Consider the following 22,913-nt stretch of genomic DNA (forward strand, 5'->3'; position numbering starts at 1 on the left):
AGCTACGACCCATGGGGTTGCAAAGAGTTGGACATGACTGAGAAAATTCTAATTTCCAAAAGATTTCCTCTGTGTGTATGGATATTTATTTATTTTTTAACATCATGGTTTTTTTTTCACTGAAGTAAGATTTCCTGTCTCTGGGGTACTACATGTTAAATGCAGACACACAATTTTTTTCTGCTTCCATAACTCTGTTTTCTCCAAATTTGTTATTTCTGTTTGATCTATCTTTCATGTTAGAGGTTTTCTTCAAATATCTGGGGACACTTGGCTGCCCATAAATATTTAGGAATGAGTCACTAAATATCTGATTAGAAACTTATGGGCTTGTCAACTGGTGTACCTTCTTGGGTGATCTGCTATTTGGTGGGCCCTACTATTTGGTCATTAAACTCCTGACTGTTAGTGATTTTCAGGTCTTTTCTCTTAATCTGGTTAGATTCCCTGGAGAAGAATTACCCACCCACTTATCCGGAGGGTCTGATACAGGCTGTTATCAGGTAAGGGGCGATATCAGGGAGCTCTTGTGGTTCTAGCTGGGCTGTGTTCTCCACCCTAGCATCACTCTGACTCCTCCTCTGTAGAAGGTAAGCCTCATCCTCGCACAAGGGAAGAGAAGGTGGCTAGCCATCTGGGATGCAGTTAGGGATTGGTTTCTCTATTGCATTCAACAAAATCCTTCTGTATTTAACTCCGATTTATATTCAGGTTTGTGGATGGCTGGGACTGTCAGTTCTGGAGGATTTCTGAGTTTTGCAGTACACATCATTTTGCTTCTAAACTTTCTCTATGACTGTCTTGGCATTTACCTTTCTCCCGTCTAAGGCAATTACTAAAATACATGTCTATTAGCTTTCAAGCTTTCAAAAATGTGTGGCTGTTGTCTTTTCTTGTGTGACATTTGTATTTATCACTTACTGCCTTAAAAACCCACTGATACTCTGGTAGGGTGTCATAAGGTAACACAGGTAAGCATGTGTTCATTTTGCTGTATAATTTAGACAACTTGGAATATATGTTTTTTTGAGACAACCTCTTTAAGATACAGCATTATTTTAAACTATCTAACATATTGATACCAAAGGTTTGGAAAGGGTTGGATGGGATGAATTGGGAGATTGGGATTGATATACACACACATGTATAAAATAGGTAATTAATGAGAGCCTACTATATAGAACAGGGAACTCTACTCAGTGCTCTGTGGTGACCTAAATTGGGAAGGAAATACAAAAAAAAGGGGATATATGTATACATATACCTGATTCACTTTGCTGTATAAACTGCTGTTGTGTGGAAACTAACACAACATTGTAAAGCACTGTTCTCCAATATAAATTTTAAAAAAAGAAAGAGGGGGAGAAAAGAGAAAGAAAATGAAAAAAATTTATCTTGGGGACATTTTATAAGTTGAACAATTTTTCATTATGAATTGTTTAGAATGATGAATAAAATGTATAAGAGAAAGAAAAAAATAAAAACACTGATCTAAGCATGGAAGTCATAACTTCTGAATGTTTTGTGAAGTGCAAAAAAAGCAAGATAAATTTATAAAGGTGATAAAATTGAATCATGAATGCCTTTAGTAACAAATAATCTACATCTATTTTAATGTGCTTCACACATCTCTTAATAACCATGAAGGGATTACAGTATTCTCAGTAGATCAATTTCATACTTTTTTCTTATTAATCATTCTAACTTTTATAATGCTGGGAATGCCAAAATATCTCCTCATTGCAGCTGCATATTCACGGTCCAAAACATTCTTTCCAGTATGACTTGATTATCCTCATCAACTTTGTAATGACCTTCATATGTGAGGTGAGGGAGTGAAAAAATCAATCTTGCCACAAGTAAGAGTAGGTTCAGAGTTCTAAAGTGAATTCAGATTAGAAACAGCATGCTAGTTGTGGGGTGAATTAGTTGAATTTGCTCATTCTATAGCAGAAACACTAAACATATATTAAACAAATAATAAAAGTAAATGAGAGTTAAAACCATTGGAAAAATGGAGTGCTCCTCATTTTCAAGAACTTGGTTAAATATGTAATAATTTCAAAAAATAAGTAACTGTTGAGTCAAAGAAGTAGGCTTAATAGTAAATATCAAAACCAAGGCAAAGATGAAAATATCTGTATCAAGTGATGTCAGTATGGCTTCAGCCAGTATGCTAGTAGAAGAGAATAAACAACATGTAAATTAGCATTGAAGAACTGCCTCCATCCTTGTAAGATGAATTCTGAGGTTTGAGTACTTCCTACATGAGTTAAAATTGTCTACACAGTGAGTGGGTTTTATAGGAAATCACTATATGGCAAAAGAAATTGAAGAAGTATCAGTTTGCTGGATGGCTAACCAGACTTATTCAAACTAATGGAATATGTGCCCAAATAAGGCCTCAGTTAGACATTAAAAAACAAACAAAATATGAGGTAAGAGGGAAAAAAAGTACTGCTTTTCCAAATAGTTTTCCTCCTAATGAGCAGTTCAGACTACATTAATTTCTTTTAAAAATTTACATAAATTATTTTTCCCCAAGAAATGTATGTATTTTTATGCCACTTATCTCTCCATATAGAATATATATAAAGTTCCTATTGCATAGAATAAAAAATGAAAGCAAAGCAAAAAGATTGATGTGAAGAGAAGGTGGTTGGTGACATTTTCTGAAATTAAGTAATCAGAATAGAAAGATAATATTCATGTTTCTTTTCCTTTGATTCTATTTCTAAATATGCACTTTCAAATTAACATAGAAAGATATTTATTGAGTGTTTAATGCCATGTCATTCCATTAGATAAATGATAAAGAAATTGAAAGATATATTGACAGTTACATCCAATGCTGCATTTTAAAGCCAATAGAGAAAGCTAAGTAAACAAATTAAAAATAGAATATAAGAAACATTACAGAAAATAATCCAGAAGGGAACAGTGTAGTGCAGAATCAATTTCAGAAAAAAAGCAAACTATGTTAATTAAAAAATCAGTGGGACTATTTCACTGCATTGACTCATGAACTCAGATTCAAGAGATATCTAATCCATTGTAGTGATTTGTCAAAACTGGCCCAGTTATTCAATTCCATTTAACCTAAGAAGGTGAAAACTGTATTGTGTTGACCACAGTTGGGACAGAGATTTCACTACCTAAGACAGTTATCTATCTTACCACTCATTCACTGCTTAACTTATTCACTGTATAGTATTTATTTTCTGGTGGGTGTCAAGACATTGAAGAGGAAAAACATATACTCCTTACTTTTCAGAAGTCCAGACAGTCAGAGATACAAGAACATGTAACAATGGTACTGCTATGCGATCACTTTTCACAGAGATGGGATGTTAAGTGTTGCGGTGGAGAGTAAAGTAAGGTTTCAGAAGTCATGCTTGATTCCAATCTAAGTATGACTGAGTTCTTAACAATAAATCAGTGGAGGAATTATTTCAGGTAGAAGAAAATGTGCAACAGCATAGATTATAGAAGGGCATGGGTTGTTTTGGAAACTACAGCATAAGCACTGCAGATTTTTAGGAAGTGGTAGGAGATGAGATCAAAGAAAGGTGTTTGAAGGATCTTCTCTATGCTAAGTCAAGCAGTTTGCATTTTTAGCACAGGGATTGGAGAGTCACTTAAAGATTTTATGAGGGAGACAGACGTGATTGGACTTGCTTTGGGAAAGATCTCTGGCAGCACCTTGAAGGGTGAACTGGAAAAGACCGAGCATTTAGACAGAAAAATGAGTAGCAGTTGTAATAAAAGTGGAAATAATAGAGAAATACTTAATAGCTGGAGCTATCAAGTCCTCATACTGTGCATGGATTCTCAGAACTAGACATGGAACTGGGGTTCTTAGAACTGGACATGGAACAACAGACTGGCTCCAAATTGGGAAAGGAGTATGTCAAGGCTGTATATTGTCACCCTGCTTATTTAACTTATATGCAGAGTACATCATGAGAAACACTGGGCTGGAGGAAGCACAAGCTGGAATCAAGATTGCCGGGAGAAATATCAATAACCTCAGATATGCAGATGACACCACCCTTATGGCATATAGTGAAGAGCCTCTTGATGAAAGTGAAAGAGGAAAGTGAAAAAGTTGGCTTAAAACTCAACATTCAGAAAACTAAGATCATGGCATCTGGTCCCATCACTTCATGGGAAATAGATAGGGAAACAGTGGAAACAGTGTCAGACTTTATTTTGGGGGGCTCCAAAATCACTGCAGATGGTGATTGCAGCCATGAAATTACAAGACGCTTACTCCTTGGAAGAAAAATTATGACCAATATAGACAGCATATTAAAAAGCAGAGACATTACTTTGCCAACAAAGGTCCATCTAGTCAGAGCTATGGTTTTTCCAGTACTCATGTATTGATGTGAGAGTTGGACTATAAAGAAAGCTGAGCATCAAAGAATTGATGCTTTTGAACTGTGGTGTTGGAGAAGACTCTTGAGAGTCCCTTGGACTGCAAGGAGCTCAAATCAGTCAATCCTAAAGGAAATCAACCATGAATATTCATTGGAAGGACTGATGCTAAGGCAGAAACTCCAATACTTTAGCCACCTGATGCGAAGAACCGACTCATTGGAAAAGACCCTGATGTTGGGAAAGATTGAAGGCGGGAGGAGAAGCGGACGACAGAGGATGAGATGGTTGGATGGCATCACCGACTCAACGGACGTGAGTTTGAGCAAGCTCCGAGCTTTGGTGATGGACAGGGAAACCTGGCATGCTGCAGTCCATGGGGACTCAAGGAGTTGGAATCGACTGAGTGACTGAACTGAACTGAACTGATCAGGTCTTCATCATTAATTAGATTCAGAGGGAAGAGAGAAAGGAACCAAGAGTGATTACCTGGTTTCTAGTTTGTCCAGATGGTGAACAATGCTTCTGTTACTCAGTAAGGACAGGAAGAGAAGCAGAGGGAAGATAATACTCTTGTATGGGGGTAAACTGGATATATGAAAAATAGTAAAACAATTTACTTAAATACAAACACAAAGAGAAATTTTGGGAAAAAATAGTTCTTTCTTCCAAAATAAGTAAGTCTTCCTTCTTTAAAAAAAAAAAAAATCCTGAAACTGTATTACCAATACCAGTTGATCCGCACATATCCTTTCCCATTCCTGGAAGAGGTTATTATTTAAACTTACTTTCTCTGGAACGTTGTCTTTGGCAAATAGCCCAGAGAAGTATGTGGACTTAGGAAGGTCTTTGCAGGTGGGAATTCTGCGTTCTCTGTTTCATCACTATTAATGTCCTTCCCCTTTCTTGACCAGAACAAGGAAGAATTCAATGAAAGGACACCTGTTGGCTTGAGTTTTGCCTTGTAACAACTAGATGCGTTTAGTTATTGCAGGACCAAGAGATGAACCTGAAAAACACCTTGTATTTTCCAACAGAATATTTTTGTTCTCTCTCTCTCTCTTTTTTTTTTTTGGATGAGAAACTAGACAAATGGTGACCAGACGGTTCAGTCTCAAAAGGCATAATTGCCAACTCTGATTTAAGCAGGGGTGGAAAAACTCCTCAGAGGAAAATGGGAATTTAGCTTCAAGATAGTAGTTTCCATGTGTGAGTGGGTTTTCAGTTCTCTAAAGGGGATAAAAAAGGAATAACAAAAAAATCATTTACAGAATTTAGGATGATAAGTTTATTTTTAGAAAAGCTACTAAAACATCTATTTCTTGCTTGTGTATATTTGTGCTAGTAGATATCATTCAACATTTTTTTTTTTTTTTTGCAGACCTTAGTGTTCTCGTTCATCTTTTAGAAGGAGTTAACTGAGCTGACAGATTTAATTACTCAAAGTGGTCAGTCTCATTTTTTATTTCACTTTGACATAAGACTTGGCGCAAGTCTATTACAAGCTATGCTCATTTATTGCTGTACTTCTAAGTTATAAATCTGGTTTACATCTATGGAAAATGTAGTGCAGAATTGAAGACATGTCCAATTATCTGGGCAATTTGTTTTATGAACTTATACTAAATTAAATAGAAAGCATTGCCAGTATTTGTTCTTCCTCTGTGGGCTGCAAATCAGATAAGAAAAAAACCTTCTTGAACAGGGGCATTCAAAGTTCTGGCTTTTCAGACTGTTTCCTGAATGTGTTCTGATTAAAACACAACCTGAAAGTCTGATTGATGGTCTCTATTTCTTTTCTTAATGACACAAATACATTTGGAATGTTGACTCCTCTGAAAGTTAGAATTGCTGAGCTGAATGTCATTGCCTTCAGCAGTTCTTCATATTCATTAGAGGAAATGATTTGACAAAGCACTTAAATCAGGGATATGCAAAGCTGGTTTTCTCAGGAAATAGCTATTGAAAGGGATTTTGTGAGTCTCTTACCTACAAAAATGAAATAAAATTCAGCCTAGGATAGGCAATCAAGGTATTGTACTGTACGTATATGTTTTTGGACTTTCATAAATAGCTCATTTGATCAAGCATAATACAGAGCTGTGAAGGGTTACAAAGAGTTATATACAACTTAGCGACTGAACAACAACAATATGTAAAGGTAAATTTTAAAGCATTTGTTCTCTGGTAATAAAGAAGTTGGTACCACCTCAGGGATGTAAGACTATGATGTTATTAGGGGTGATGGTGAAAAACTCTGTGACCTGCTTTTTCGGTTCTACTCGTTTTTGTTTTGTTTTTTCCTGGTACAGAAGGCTGCTGAATTAAAACAAAATGATGTGAAGACCTTAAGCTCATGAAAACTTGAGAAACTTTGTGGAGTAGAACTAATGGGTAATTTAAGGAATCATTCAGTAGTTGATTTGGAGTCAGCTATTAAATTGGTTCCTTCTAGAAAGGGAGGTCGATTGATTCCTTTTCTCATTTCATTTTTATAACAGCTTATTCTCCTTGTATAAGTAAAATAATTTTTCTTACCTTTCTAGGAATATACTGATTTTAGAGTCTTTTTCTGATTGTTTTAGCACCTCTGTTTCCTCCAGTGTAGATTATTCTGTTGGTTGAGTTTTGTGTCTACTTCACTGCATGGCTTTATTTCATTCTTTGGTGATGTGATTCTTGATTGTGTGTTTTTATTTGTCTGCAAGCATTTGTGCAAAGTGCTTGATGGATGCGTTGTGAGCTTCTGCTAAGACTTGTATTCTATTGTGTTTTCAATTAAATTTAAAGAGACATGTATTTCTTTAGGGGCTGGTTTTCTTGTTCTGGGTATTTTCTGTTGCCCTTAAGTACTGACAGCCACCTAGGGCTGTGTCACCTGTTTAACACACAGCACCTACCTATCTTCCATCTTTCAGGTTGACCAGTTGCTCCCTGGAGGGAGGGCAGTGGCACAAAGATGAATCTCTCTGCTGTCCTGGCAAGTTCTCTCATGAGGTCTCCCCTGTTCCCAGGTCTGGGGCACCTACACTTTAGTCTGTCTTCTACCCTGTATTTCCTGTTTTATGTTTTCCCATTTCTTTTATCCCTATTATGGTGTCATCACTTAGGAATTCTATGTAGTTTTTGATCTATGGAGATTTCTCATTTTATCTTTGTACATGCTATGTTTATTCATTTAAGTATATTTTCTATCATCTAGAAGGATTTGACATTGCTCAAGCTGACATTTTGAATGAAATTAATACTTTTTTAGGCTTCATTTAGGCAATTGTGCTTACCCAAAATTTTTCACTGCTATCCCAGTCTAGGCTTGCCATTAAAAGTCACCACCACCGTCTTTTCACTGGAGGTGTTTATTTTCAGGCACATCCAGATAACTAGTAAGTGGAAAACCATCATCAAATTATTTCTGTTACTTTTAAACCAAGACAGTTTATAAATCTCAACAACATATATTAAGTTATAAAATAATAAAAAACCCATCCTTTCCCTTTCTGTTTCCTTATCATTATTCCAGGCCTTAAATATAACTACTTTTTTAAATCAAAGGAGGCAAAATGAATATCAAAAGGGAGAAATATTTTGAAATTGAAAACTAATGAACACTTTGCCTCACCCTTATGATACATTTGCTATTAAAATATACTCTTTTAGGTTCAAATCTGCAATTGTATATGGCGAATTGAACACAAACAGGGGGATTTAGAAAATAGTCTTTTGCAATAAAGGCAAGATTTAATTGCCTAGTAAAAATAGCTTGTCTTTAGGGATGAGAATTTTGGTCAACACTCATTTTAAAGTCATATATAAGAATTTAAAACTATTTTTCAGTGGAGCTATTAAGGAAGCTTTAAAAGGAATCTACTTATCCTCATATACATTTCCTGACCTGTTTTTCTTTCTGCTGTTACAATTAAGTGGATGCTGTATTGAAAGTTATCCTCATTGCTTTTTATTCTCCCCAGAATTATTCATGCCATAGTCTATTTTTCTCCATTTATTATACTCATTTGCTTTTAATTTGACAGTTTTCTTCATGTTTCAATGCATTGTTTTGACAGAGAGTTACTCATCAAGATTTTACTTGAAAAAGAAAATGATAATTCATGTTCACATTTTAAACTTCTTTTTAGTCTTTCTTTTTATTCCATAGTTCTGTGTGCATTACAATGACAGAGACTATAACCGACAAGATAATGTTAGTTATAGTTTAAACTTTATGTGTTGATCTAGCTAAAGAAGGCTCACTAGATACTAAAAATTATACTGAAAGCAATTTAAAAAAATAGAAAATGTCAAAAAAAAACCACCTCACAACAGATGGGGAATATGATTTATTTTAAAAAGCCAGTATTTTCATGCTTAACGAGTAATGAGCTAACAAATACCATATATTCCTCACAGTGTGTAAGGCTTGGATGGGTATGCCATGCACGGGCTTGTGAGTAATATTAGCTTGCCTTAATCTACACTCCATCTCCTCCCTTATTTGCACATTCCTCTTGATGAATGTGAGTTTGATCCCTGGGTCAGTGGGGAAGAACCCCTGGGGGTAGGAAATGGCTACCCACTCCAGTATTCTTGCCTGGAAAACTCCAATGGACAAAGGTGTCTGGCAGGCTACAGTCCATGGGGTTTCAGAGTTGGACATGACTGAAGTGAAGCATTCTTTCTTATTTCTTTTCATTTTCTTTATAATTTTCACTCCTTTTCTTCCCTACATTTTGTCTGCCTTTACTATTATTTTTTTGCTTTCAATTATCTGTCAAGCTATTATCCATCTATCTAGCTACCTAGCTAATTATCTTCTTTTCTGCCTCTATCTCAAGTATTTCAACAAAGTCCTCTGACAGTTTTGATGGTGGAGATGAGATTTTCTTTTGTACATTCTTTTCCGTTTCCTCTTACCTCCTATTCCTTATGAAGTTTGATAAAGAAGATTGAGAGGTTAAAACTCTCTGAACCTATAATTTTGTTTTTAGAAAGAGTTGTTTGCTAGTGTTTACAAGTCTGTTAAGCAAAGGTGCCTTATAGCCTGCAGAGGGTGTGGTGGGCAGCTTGCGAGGATGTCTTTATTCAGTGTTTTCTGTCAGAAATGATCAGCAGTAACCCTGGAGCAGCTGCTGCCAAGTTGCTTCAGTTGTGTGTGACTCTTTGCGACCCTATGGACTGCAGCCTGCCAGGCTCCTCTGTCCATAGGATTCTCAAGGCAAGAATAGTGGAATGGGTTGCCATTTCCTCCTCCAGGGGATCTTCCCTACCCAGGGATCAAACCCACATCTCTTATATGTCTCCTGCATTTGCTGGGAAGTTCTTTACCACCAGCGCCACCTGGGAAGCCCTAGCCCTGGAGCTGGACTATGTCTAAAGAACAGTAAAAGACAGACCTAGCTAGGAAATTTCTGCTCCATTCTGAGTCCTCTTTTTTCTTCTTAGGTAGACCAGCTTGGGTTGGAATCTTGGGTAGGGTGGATGTCCACATAGGAATCTATGTAGTGGAACCAAATAGCCTCTTCTCCCTCATTCAGCAGAGTTAAGGAAAATGACTGTGCTCCCCTGGTGGCTCACTGATAAAGAATCCGCCTACAATGTGGGAGAATTGGGCTGGATCCCTGGGTTGAGAAGATCCCCTGGAAAAGTAAATGGCAACTCACTCAGTATTCTTGCCTAGAAAATCCCATGGCCAGAGGAGGCTGGCGGGCTACAGTCCATGGGATCTCAAAAGAGTGGACACGACCTCAAGAACAAAAAATAACAAAAGAAAATGATTAAAAGCATTGTAATTTTTGAGTACGAGTCTTACAAACACAATAGAAAATACAGTTGACCCTTGAACAACACAGGGACTACGGGAACTGAACCTCTGAGCAGCTGAAAACAAGAGTGTAACTTTACTTTGGCCCTCTATTTCCGAGGTTCTGCATTCTCCAATTCAACCAACCTTAGGTCATGTAATACCAAAGTATTTTCTATTGAAAAAATTCAGTGTATAAGTAGACCTATGCAGTTCAAACCTGTATTGTTCAAGGATCAGCTGTATTACTTTTGACTCAAAATTTAATTTGTTTGTAGTCTTTGTATTTGTTGTGACACTTTATTAATTTTTGAATATTTGGGGATCTTAATAGTTATACTAAAACCCGTGTTCATATGATAGAGAAATGTAATGTTCCTTTGTATGGGTTAAAAAAATCTTATTCCAGTATAAATAGTTTTATGTAAAATTCTTATGAGATAATTAGTACAAATTCTACAGCATTTGGATGGAATTTTAGCATGATTGTATTTTAAAAGTCATTCTTAAATGATGCCATTATCCTATTAAGGGCATAGCTGCTATGTTACCACTTCTTTGAAGCACTGTTCTAGACAATAGATGGAGAAAATCATTCTCATTCATAAGGTCAATTTAAATTTAATAGTGTGACCGTTCCATTTACTTTAAAGAAAGCCACTACTTATTGAAAATATTTAGACAAAAAAGTACTTCACAGAAAGAAGTTATACACTGTTTAGTGTTTTATTACAGTACTGGGAACATTAAATAAATAATAATGAAGTAAAATGAAGCAGAAGGTCCGTTAGCAGCCTGGATTTCATTTACATGAAACCCATGAAATTTATGCTCAAGTTACTAAGTACCAGTGTATAGGCCATCTGAATATGTCTGTGTCACATTTAAGTCTTTTTAAATACCTGCTTTTTTTAAAAAAAAAACAAACAATTGGGCAAAGACCTGCTAAATATTTTCTTCCTGAAAACGTAGGCCCTGTCTTTTAAGCTGGAAACTGTGCCCTGCTCCACCTCATTATCTTAGAGATGTCATTTTACCATGCAATAGTTGATTCATTTCATGGGGAAAAGTTATAGTACTTCCTTCTCTTGGCCTCAGACTGGTTGGTCTAGATATGGGTACATGGTCATAGTTTGCCAGTGTGTTCCTTCTCTAGAATTTTCTTGATACTGTGTACACTATTTGTGGCTAAAGTTTTAATGTGAAAGAGATCTAAAGTGGCAAATGGACACTTGTCATGCCTTTTTGGCTGGAAGAAGGAAGGTGGATTCTTTGGTAGAGGGTGATGTGGGAGATGGCACCCCACTCCAGTACTCTTGCCTGGAAAATCGCATGGATGGAGGAGCCTGGTGGGCTGCAGTCCATGGGGTCACGAAGAGTCAGACACGACTGAGCGACTTCCCTTTCACTTTTCACTTTCATGCACTGGAGAAGGAAATGGCAACCCACTCCAGTGTTCTTGCCTGGAGAACCCCAGGGACTGTGGAGCCTGGTGGGCTGCCGTCTCTGGGGTCACACAGAGTCGGACACGACAGAAGTGACTTAGCAGGATGTGGGAGAGAAATGGTAGAAAGACAGAGAGAGAGAAAATGAGAACAGAAGAATGATAGGGAAGGTGAAAGAGCATTAAGGGGGCAGGAGGTTGGGGACAGAGAGCTATTAAATAGACCCAGAAAGTTAAGAAAGTAGAAGAGTAATAAATGGTCCTGATGTCATTTGCATTATTTTGAATTATTTGAATTCTTGGTTCCCTGCTTTGCCTGTAGCCTGGTTGTTCTGTAAGATTCCCTAGTATTTTTCCAGTAAAAATGGCCTTTAAAATTTGTTCTTACTGAGTATCAGTCATTGCCACTGAACTTTCTGATAAATGCAAATTTTATCTTATTTTATACGTCTCATTTAGAGAGAGGTCAGTTTGAAGACAGGCAAACTTGTGAATATGGTCTATGTCCAAATGCAGAGATCCTCATAAAGATATTTAAAATCAGTTATGGTTAGCTTTTAAAGAAAGCAAATAGTCCAAGTATAAAACTTTGAATCTATTAAGTGATACTTAAGAGCCTTGTGGGCTTCCCAGGTGGCGCTAGTCGTAAAGAACCCTGCCTGCCAATGCAAGAGATGTAAGAGATGTGGGTTCAGTCCCTGGGTAGGGAAGATCCCCTGGAGGAGGAAATGGCAACCCACTCCAGTATTCTTGCCTGGAGAATCCCATGGACAAAGGAGCCTGGTGGGCGATGGTCCATAGGGTCACAAAGAGTCTGACACAATTGAAGCAACTTAACACACACAAAAGCATTTTAGGTTTTGAGACTTAGGTTTTCTTTAGTGAGTTAAAAGGTAGTTGATGAAATAAGTTTACCTGTGAGGTTTGATTACTCTTTACTTCAGGCAGACCTAAGTAATCCCAGTGATTCTGAATGTCTTAACAGAATCACCACATTGTCAAATGAAGTTTTCCCATTTCACTACATAAATCCACTTCATTATTATGTGTAATGTAGGTCTTCCCCGGAGGCTCAGTGGTAAAGAATCCACCTCCAATACAGGAGACACAAGAGATCTCAGGTTCAATCCCTGAGTTGGTGTCTCTTGGAGAAGAGAATGGCAACTCACTCCAGCATTCTTGCCTGGAGAATCCCATGGACAGAGGAATCTGGCAAACTACTGTTCTTGGGGTCGCAAAAGAGAGCTTATTATCTGTAAAATAAGCTCTTATAACCTAACTCCAAACTTCTGTCATTTTAAAACATTTGTAAAGGGCCTTCACTGTAAAAAGCAGTGTTCTTAGTTCTGTACTGATTAGAAGACATAGTCTCAGACATACTACAACTTTTTTTTTTTAATAAAGGAGACAAATAACATATGTCACCATAATACTGAGTGACATACAGAAGATACAGATACATACTTTAAGGATATAAGGGTACAGAGAATGTCAGGGCTGTATGTCTGCCTTCTTGGAGATTATCACTATTCTCTTGGCTACAGCCACTGTCTAGAAAACTGGAAATACAACCTGTTGGGTAACCCAGCAACTTCTGTTGATAATTCTACAGTTCAAGACTTTTTCTTTTTTAGGATAATGGCTGTGCAGAATATTACCTGGGGAGTGTGAATCAGGGCAGAGCTCTGCCTCTTGCAGGCAGGCTGAGGATCGATCGTGTACATTGGGCAGATTGCCCGTTTTGAGCAGCTGCTAAATACTCATGATTTCCCTCTGGTCCCTCAGGATCATTTCCCAGTTTCCTTGACTTATTTCTTTATCAAATGCTACAGCTATAAGTCTCTCATTGCCCCCAGAGCTCTGTTTTGCTGCTTTGCTGCTGTGCTTGCTTACATTTTCCTTCTTTTGACCTGTGTTCATGGCTTCTGAGTATTCTCCCCATTTTCTGACATTGGTTCACACCCAGCTCTGGCAGCCTTGCTCTTCTGTTTTCAGAGCTTGTCTCACAGGGACTGCCATTCACATGTCCCTAAATTTCTTTTGAAAAATTCAAATTCATTTTCAAGAATTTAAATTTTCATTTAAATTTACTTAAAGCCCTTGCAGAACTCTGTTGTTTCTTTATAGGTTATTAGAAATGACTGGAACATTTTGAGTAGATTGGAGAAGGTCCTGATGAGAACACTGACAACGTCAAGGATAGAATAGAAGGCTAGAGAGAGTTTAAGAAATGCCTTGAGAAAGTAAGCCACATTTGCTTATCTGTTTCTCCCAGTATAGACACTATTAAAATAATTTATTTTAATTATCATAACATCTGAAAAGTAACTGATGGCAAATAAACATTATTTCAATATATAAAGGGAAAATAATAGAGTTTAAATCAAGTACTTGGAAGGATGCACGAGAAGTTGTATCAACTGTACCTGACTGCTCTTTGGAAGAAGAATGAAGGAGGAAGTACAGACTCTCAGATTTCATGTTGTGTTTTTTGAGTGGTTGAAAAAGAGAGGAGCTGGCAGCTTTCTGGGGCTTTCCTGGTGGCTCAGTGGTAAAGAATTCAGCTGCAGTACAGGAGACATGAGTTTCATCCTTGGGTCGGGAAGATTCCCTGGAGAAGGAAATGGCAACCTCCTCCAGTATTCTTGCCTGGGAAATCCCATGGACAGAGGAGCCTGGCAGGCCTACAGTCACTGGGGCCACAAAGAGTCAGATGTGACTGAGCGACTAAACAACAGCAGCCTCTGAAGGTACAGATTTGGACTTGGATTTTTGTTGCATTTACTTTTTGGTACCCTTTGGGCATCTCAAAGAAGCTCTCCAGTAAGGAGTTAGAGATTTGGACCTGGAACTCAGAGGAGATAAAGAGGCTGGGGATCTGGACTGGGTGATATGATTCTTTGAGAGGGGAACCTCAGTATTTAAAAAGTGAACTGCAAGAATATATATTGTACAAGAAATAGAGAAAGATCTATCCAAGAACTAGAAAGATAAACACAGGAATAATGCCATGGAAATTTGGAGAAGAAAAAAATACTGAATATTCTGAGGTTGCATGAGTACATTTCATGAGCTACTCCCATGGGAGCTGCAGAACCTATTCACATGGCAGATGAGGAACGAGATGATTTATATACAGGTTGGCGGAAAACCCTACCAACCTGGGGCTGCTCTTCAATTCCAATCTGCCTTTGCAGGCTTGGCTGCAGTTTCCTAAGGATGGCACAGGGCAGGCTGTGTTAATAGCTTTCTTCTTTCTGTGCAAATGTGGTGCATGTGTCTGTCTTCTGCTGTGATGTTGATGAAGCTTTCACATCACACATCTCTTTCTTTAACTAGAGAGTGTTCATTTGTACTTGTGAAGACTGTGAAGAACTCTTGAGTCCTCAAAATAATCTATGGAGAGATATTTCCACTTTAACATGAAGTTATTTCTGAAATAGTATTTGGATATAGTTTGTAGTACAGTGCTTTGTACATAGCTTGTGCGTGCAAAGTCAGTTCAGCCATATCTGACTCTTTGGACCCTGTGGTCCACAGCCCACCAAGCTCCTCTGTCCATAGGATTCTCCAGGCAAGACTACTGGAGTGGGTTGCCATGTCCTCCTCCAGGGGATCTTCCCAACCCAGGGATCGAACCTGCATCTCTTATGTCTCCTGCTTTGGCAGGCAAGTTCTTTACCACTAGCTCCACCTGGGTGAATGATGTAGCTGTCGACTCATATGTTTATTAATCAGTTAATATGACCTACATGTGGCTGATGACAGTGAATGATGACTTTTTATAATAGGCATGTGGGCATGATTGCTAGTCAGTTTAACACAGGTTCCCAAAACCCTGTTTAATCATTTCAATGTGAATTCGCTCTGTGAGATAAGACTAATAATTAAAGGAAGTAAAAAAATTATGAATTCAATGAATAAAATGTTCAATTCAGACATCCCTTGCTCTTGGTAATTTTCATGAGAGTTTTCTTATTGTTTCTTTGCTTCAGTGTTTGCCTCTGGAAAATTGAGACTACTTGGACTTGGGCCACTGTCCTATTTTGTGTTTCCAGTTTTTTCAAATTGGAACATATATTAAATTTCAGAGTTCCTCAGCCAAAAATATCTTAAAAATCCCCAATTACTATTGTCTAGTGGAAAAAAAGTGAAGCAATCTCCAATGGAGTGGGACTCCCTCTTCTGTGGGCTTGCCTGAAGAACAGGGGACTTACCTACATGTGAGCTCCAAATCATTGTGCCAAAAAGACAGTGTGCTTTGATGTATCCTATCCATCATTTTGTTTTTTGTTAAGATTTTTTTATTCTCTGTTTCACAGAATATAAATCTGGCTTATTACCTTTAAATTTTCATGCAGGGCCATATATTACCTTAAAATTTTTATGTTTTTCTTGGCATAATTCTTAGATTAAAATGAAGAGCTTGAAGAATTTATGAGCCAATCAATTGAATTTACGAATATAAAATGCAACCTATCAAGCTACCAGAGTGAAAATGCCTAAGTCAAGTTGCTCTGGAAATGAATATTAATTACTGGACACTGAGAACTACATTTTCCTGCCAGAACAGAACAGATGATTTCTATGATGGATGCAAGGTAATTCAGTTTAATAATCAAGCAAAATATTCTCTTGCTGTTCTTTTCTATTCTGTTGAGGGGATCCAGATCTGGCACTTATGAACTGAATATTTGTGACCCCTCTAAATTCACTGGGGGTTGAAACCCTAATGCCAAAGCCTTTGGGAGGTAATTAGGGTTAGATTAGGTCATGAGGGTGGGGCCCTCATCATAGAATATTGGTGATTTTACAAAAAGAGGAGAGGAGAATACACTCAGGAGGTGGCAAGCCAGGTAGAGAATGCCCACAAAAAATGGAATTGGCTTGCACCCTGATCTTGCACTTCTCAGCCTGAGAACTGTGAGAAAAGGGACTTCTGTTAATAACTCACCTAGTCTATGATATTTTGTTATGGAAGCCCAAGCAGACCAAGATAACTATGATATTCGCTTAGCTGTTTCCCTGATTCTTCATTTTCAGTTTTTTTTTCTCATATTTCAAATACAGACAAATCAATAAACAAAATGTTGAGTGATGGTGAGGTATTTCATAGCATATAGACAGGGTGATGTTTAGAGAAGTAGAAAAGTGATCAGAGAAGAACTAACTTTTTTTTTTAAGGATTTTTAAAAAATATTTCATATTTATGTATTTATTTATTTGGCTGTGGCAGGTCTTAGTTGTGGCATGTGGGAACTAGTTCCCTGACCAGGACCCCCCCTGTATTGGGAGCATGGAGTCTTAGCCACTGGGCCATCAGGGAAGTCCCAGAGAAGACCTCATTGGGTCGAAAATAAGGTTGTTTAGTGTTATAAGGGGTAAGATGGGGCACTGTTTCAGGAATAGGTAATCACCATTGCATTGACCCTGTGTATACCCTAGCACCACTCTTTGTGTACTCTAAATGTTAAATAAAGATAGTTGACAAAATGACAAAGATGAAATTCATTTTGGATTTGGTTGGCAATGGAGAGGGATTTTGAAAATATAGACTTTTTTCTGGGCATATGTATGAGCCATTTAATAGAAAATAATGTAAAAGTGTTTAAAATTTGAACAACTATTGAAAATGCGTCTCTCTTGGTAAAACCCACATTGTTAGCTTTACATTCTGACTCTTACTCTGTCTTTCTGCCTTTGTGTTACAACCCAGTTTTATTGTCTCTGAGTTCTGTAGGATCTACATTCATGATTGTGAATACATCTCTAAAATGGACATTAGAAACTACGCAGGCATTTGGGAAGTCACTATAGATTTGCTGGGGTACAGTGTTTTATTTCTGTTGTGTAAGTTGAGGTCTATCCTCTAGAGCCAGATTTCTGCAGTGATTTTCCTGGCTGAGACTCTGTAAATGTGGTTGGCACCATGCTAGGGTGGCTCAGGTAGCCAGGAACTGAGATTATGTTTACCATTTTCATAAAACCTCATGGAATAAATATAGGTTCTGGTCACCCTTTCTTCTACCCCCCGCTATAGCCCTTAGCAGGAAGGAAGTATCATTTTCATCTCTTGGTACAATGAAAGCTCTGAGAATCTAGTTACAATTTCTCTTAGCAAATGGAATCCCAGAAGTGTCTGCACATAGCTAAAATGCACATGTATTCTCCTCTTAGAATTTTTTCTTTTTTTCAGACCATGGTTGAAAAAAAAAATCTGCTCTTTAAATTATTCCATTGCTTTACAGAGGAAGTATTAATTACATGACTGCAAGCATAGATCAGGCTGGGATGTAATTACAGGGCTTACTTTGTCTCTGTTGTCCAACAGAATTAGACAGGAAGTGTTCATGATGCCAGTGGTTTAAGGTGTTTTGTAGCCCATTATGTTTCTGGTTCTCTCAAGAACTTAAGCATGGATCAAATGACATTTCTGTTGCCCAACTGTCTGGAAGAACAACAAAGGAGGTATTACTAGAGAAACATTTTTACAAGTCTTATGTTTGTACATTGCTAGAAAAATGTTATATGTAGCCTTCAAAAGGTAGTCTTCTATAGCATCACTCTTGTTTTCTGATTTTTCTCTCTTTTGTCACAGTGTGAGCCCATTACTGGCTCTATATTTCGTTATCATACTAAACAATGATGTCACTGAGAAGATTAAAAATATGTTTGTATGATACAGTTTATTTCTTTTTAACAATGTTTTAAATAAAAATTTTTCTTAGGTGTCTGATTTCAAATTATTTTAGAATATCTGAATAAAAATTAAAGTTTTTGAAACTACCCTTTCATCTCATTTACTTTTTTTGTGGGTTATTATTTTCTGTATTGAGTTTTTTCATCATTCTTATAAAGACTGAATCTATTTTTTTTTATGTGTTAGATCTGCAAATTTCCTGCAGTAATCATGTTTATTCTCAGCTTTTAAGCTCTCTATTCAGTTAGAGAAGCTTTTTCATTCTGCTACTGTTTTCTGTTATATGGGGTTCTACATCTTTGAAAATTCTTCTCATTGCTAGATTCTCCTCCATATCTTCTCCCATCCTGAATATTATATTTCTTGATATAATAAGAAATATATTTATTTCTTACTACAAATATATTATTTCTTATTACAAAAATCTTTTTTTTGTTGTGTGTGTCTGTGTTAGTAGCTCTGTCATATCTGACTCTTTGCAGCCCATGGACTGTAGCTCACCAGGCTCTTCTGTCTATGGAATTCTCTAGGCAAGAATGTTGGAGTGGGTTGCCATTCCCTTCTCCAAGTTTCCTTGTTACTATTAGGCAATTTATACTACATCCCTCTCTTTCTTCAGATTTTCACATTATGGACTATTTGATTTCCTCCTAATATACCCCAGATTACACTTTGAGTACACAATTTTCTCAAAGCACTCGTGCATATAATTGCTTTTAGTCTCAGTTGCATAACTCTGACCTTGTTACTGATTTTGCAATCACTCTATTTGTTTCCTGTTCAAAATTTCGTTTTTCATTTTCTTATTTGAAAAACAAGGTGACAATTTCTATCATGTGTCAGAGAAGTGAACATTCAGGGTTATACATGTCTCCTTCATCTTCCTTTTTTGGGATCATGTTAATAAAAGTTTACGCTCCAAAGACACAGATTTGGATTTTGACAAATATCTTCATTCTTTGCTAGGAAAGTAACACTAAATTAGATTGGTTGATTTGTTTCAGAAGGAAATGACAAGTCATAGTTAATGTAAGCATTGAAACTCAGGTAAACTTAGGCAATAAGAAATGAAACAAAAATATTAAATGAGAAGACAGCGTGCTCTAAAAGAGAGCTCCTGAGGTGGCACAGTGGTAAAGAATCTGCCTGCCAATGCAGGAGGTGCAAGACATGCGGGTTCAATCCCCGGGTTGGGTCAATTCACTAGAGTGGGAAATGGTAACCCACTTCAGAATTCTTGCCTGGAAAATTCCATGGACAGAGGAGCCTGGTGGACTACAGTCCATGGTGTTGCAAACAGTCAGACACGACTGAGCACGGCTTTTATTTTCCATGCACTGTGAAGGAGTGCAGTAGCAGGAGTAGAGTTGTAAAGTTAAAAGGCATGGGTCTGTGTTGAGTCAGTCGTTTAATCGTTGTGTGGTAGTGAGGGACGTGTCTCCCAACTTCTCTAAGTCTCAATTGGAAAATGGAAAATATAAAATGTTATCCATTTCCAAAGGCTGTCATATTAAAAATCAGAAGGTGGGATGAATTGAGAGAGTAGCATTGATATATATACTTTACCATGTGTAAAATAGATAGCTAGTGAGAAGCTTCTGTACAGCACAGAGAGCTCAGCTTGGTGCTGTGTGATGACCTAGAGGGGTGGAGTGGAGTAGGGGTGAGAGGGAGGCTCAAGATGGTGTGGACATATGTATACTTATAGCTGATTCACTGTTGTTGTGCAGTAGAAACAAAACATTGTAAAGCAATTATGCTCCAATTGAAAAATAAATTAACAAAATAAAATAGCAGTATTGATGTGAAAGTGCCTAATTTTCTTTCATTATCTTCTATCTTATAGTTTATACTAGTTAGTTCCCTTTATCCATGGCTTTGCTTTCCTTTGTTTCAGTTACCCACAGTCAATGGTGAGAAGCTGAAAGTATCAAAGGAAGAATTCCAGAAATAAACAGTTCCTAAGCTTTAAGCTGAATACTTTTCTGAGTAGCACAATATAATTTTGTTTCATTCAGCTCTGTCCTGCCCCAGACTTGCATCATCGTTTCTTTTTCAGTAGATTTTGCCAAGTCGTCACTTAGTAGCCGTCTCAGTTATTTGTCATTATGATATCATAGTACTTGTGTTCATGTAACCCTTATTTTTGGAGAAGGCAATGGCACCCCACTCCAGTACTCCTGCCAGGAAAATCCCATGGATGGAGGAGCCTGCAGGGCTGCAGTCCATGGGGTCGCTGAGGGTCGGACACGACTCAGCGACTTCACTTTCACTTTTCACTTTCATGCATTGGAGAAGGCAATGGCAACCCACTCCAGTGTTCTTGCCTGGAGAATCCCAGGGATGGGGGAGCCTGGTGGGCTGCCGTCTATGGGGTCACACAGAGTCAGACACGACTGAAGTGACTTAGCAGTAGCAGCAGCAACCCTTATTTTACTTATTAGTGGCCCCAAAGTGCAAGAGTAGTGATGCTCGTCATTCGAGTATGCCAGAGAGAAGCCATGAGGTAACTTCTTTAAGTAAAAGGTGAAAGTTCTCAGCTTAATAGGGAATGAAAAAAAGAATATGCTGCAGTTGCTAAAATCTGCAGTAAGAACCAATCTTTTATCTGTGAAACTGTGATGAAGGGAAAAGAAATTCATACCAGTTTTGCTGTTGCACCTCAAACTGCAGACGTTTCGGCCACAGTGCGTGAAGTGCTCAGTTAAGATGGACAAGGTATTAAGTGTGTACAATAAGATATTTTGAAAGAGAGAGACCACAGTTAATAACTGTTATTTACAATGTATGGTATTTTATTATTAGTTTTTGTTGTTAATCTCTTACTGTGCCTAATTTATAAATAAAACTTTATCATAGGTACCCATGTACAGGAACAAACCTAGTATATATAAGGTAGGGTTCGGTACTATTATACTGATATCTGTGGTTTCAGGCATCCACTGGGGGTCTTATCCCTCTCGGATAAGAGGGAACCACTGTAGTTAGTTTCTGTTCATTTTTATTAGATTAATTCTTTGTTGTCAGACCTGTACTTAACAGAGTACCAAACAGTGATGTACCTTTGGGGAAAGTCACACAACATAACGGTTAATAGCATAGAGTGTTGTCAAGCAGGCTATGTTTATACCTCATCTCATCTGTGTCCTATTGGTGTGGTTTGGGGCAAGATGCTTAACTTCTTTAAATCTCAGCTTTCTCTTCTACATATCTGAAATAATAATAGTATGAGACAGCATATAAAGCACTTACAGTAACTGGCACATAGTTTATAAATTAGTGATCATGAAAACCACCACCACCCAGACTGACCCAGACTGAGTGCTAGAAGTCAACAGTTCCATTAATAAGCATCACGATAGCAGTCAGCAACACTACTGTTGCCGCTGTCTTCTTTCCTTTAAAATCTATACAACGTAATGTTTGAGAATCACTTATGCATGAAGCTTAAGTCCACTTTCCAAAATAAAGTCAGTAGCTTTTCTGAATTAGTTCAAAGTATAAAAGTTGGGTTTTGTTTTGCATTTATTTTTCTCTTTTAACAGATCCCATGTAGATACTCATAATGAAGATATCATATTAATACAAATGATTGTTGCTATATCAATAATTAAGAGGGCAGTTTGCTGTACTGGGAAGAACAATGAATTCATAACAGAAATCTCAATTTGTTATCCATTTATTCTAGCCTGTGGCATTGAGACCAAATACTTGTCTGACTCAGTTTTGATCTTTACATTTTCTATAATCTCTGCCTCCTTGCATTTATCTCCTCAGATCAGAGAAAACAGATCCAGTTTTATGGAGAGAAAAGGTAACTGTGAAATGGTCTTCATATTCCCCATGAAGAATATACAGGTATGTGGTAAAGAAGAGATAAGAATTTACTCAGATTTCATTTGTATGTAAGGTAGTTGTTTTAGCGAAGTGGCATAGGAGAAGATTAATATGAATCAATGAAGTGTTTCACTGATGGATTTTTTAAGTGATTGAAATATTAGTGTTTTCCATTTCAGAGAATTGAACTCTTAAATATGCTATTGGCAGAAGGAGACAAGTTTTAATAATTGGGTAAGGATTATTTTAATATGTATGTGAATTGCTGACATGATCATCCATCTTTCTCCAATTCTTGAAAATGGTTTGATTTACTTAATATTCAATTCTAATTTGTTTATATCATTAATTTATTTGGCATATTCATCTTGCATAAGGCAAACAGATGGCTGGCGGTGGAGCATGTACTCAGTCGCTCAATCGTGTCCAACTCGTTGTGACCCCATGGACTGTGGCACACCAGGCTCTTCTGTCCATGGGATTTCCCTGGTGAGAATCCTGGAGTGGATTGCCATTTTCTTCTCCAGAGGATCTTCCTGACACAGGGATTGTACCTGCATCTCTTGTGTCTCCTGCATTAGCAGGCCGGTTCTTTATCACCAGTGCTACTGTGGAAGCCAGGTGGTGGAAGAGATGGCTATTTATTTGCCAGAAATGGGTACTGTCTCTTCTCAAGGAGACCTTGGAGAAGCAGGTCCTGTTTCCCAGCGGGAATACCACCTATAACCCACCCCGCCTCTTGCAGTTCAGCATAG

The 22,913-nt window shown here is 37.5% G+C and overlaps 1 long non-coding RNA gene across 1 annotated transcript in view; it reads left to right on the plus strand.

Moving 5' to 3' along the window:
• Positions 1-340: 340 nt before the first annotated feature.
• Positions 341-22,913, plus strand: part of LOC129624604 (uncharacterized) — a 28,341-nt gene continuing 5,768 nt past the window's right edge. Inside the window, exons 1-2 of the long non-coding RNA XR_008701057.1 lie at positions 341-503; positions 22,099-22,179. This is a non-coding gene — a long non-coding RNA (uncharacterized LOC129624604). The remainder of the gene's footprint in view (positions 504-22,098; positions 22,180-22,913) is intronic.

Source organism: Bubalus kerabau, chromosome 12 (genome assembly GCF_029407905.1).
Source record: "Bubalus kerabau isolate K-KA32 ecotype Philippines breed swamp buffalo chromosome 12, PCC_UOA_SB_1v2, whole genome shotgun sequence".
NCBI lineage: Eukaryota > Metazoa > Chordata > Mammalia > Artiodactyla > Bovidae > Bubalus > Bubalus kerabau.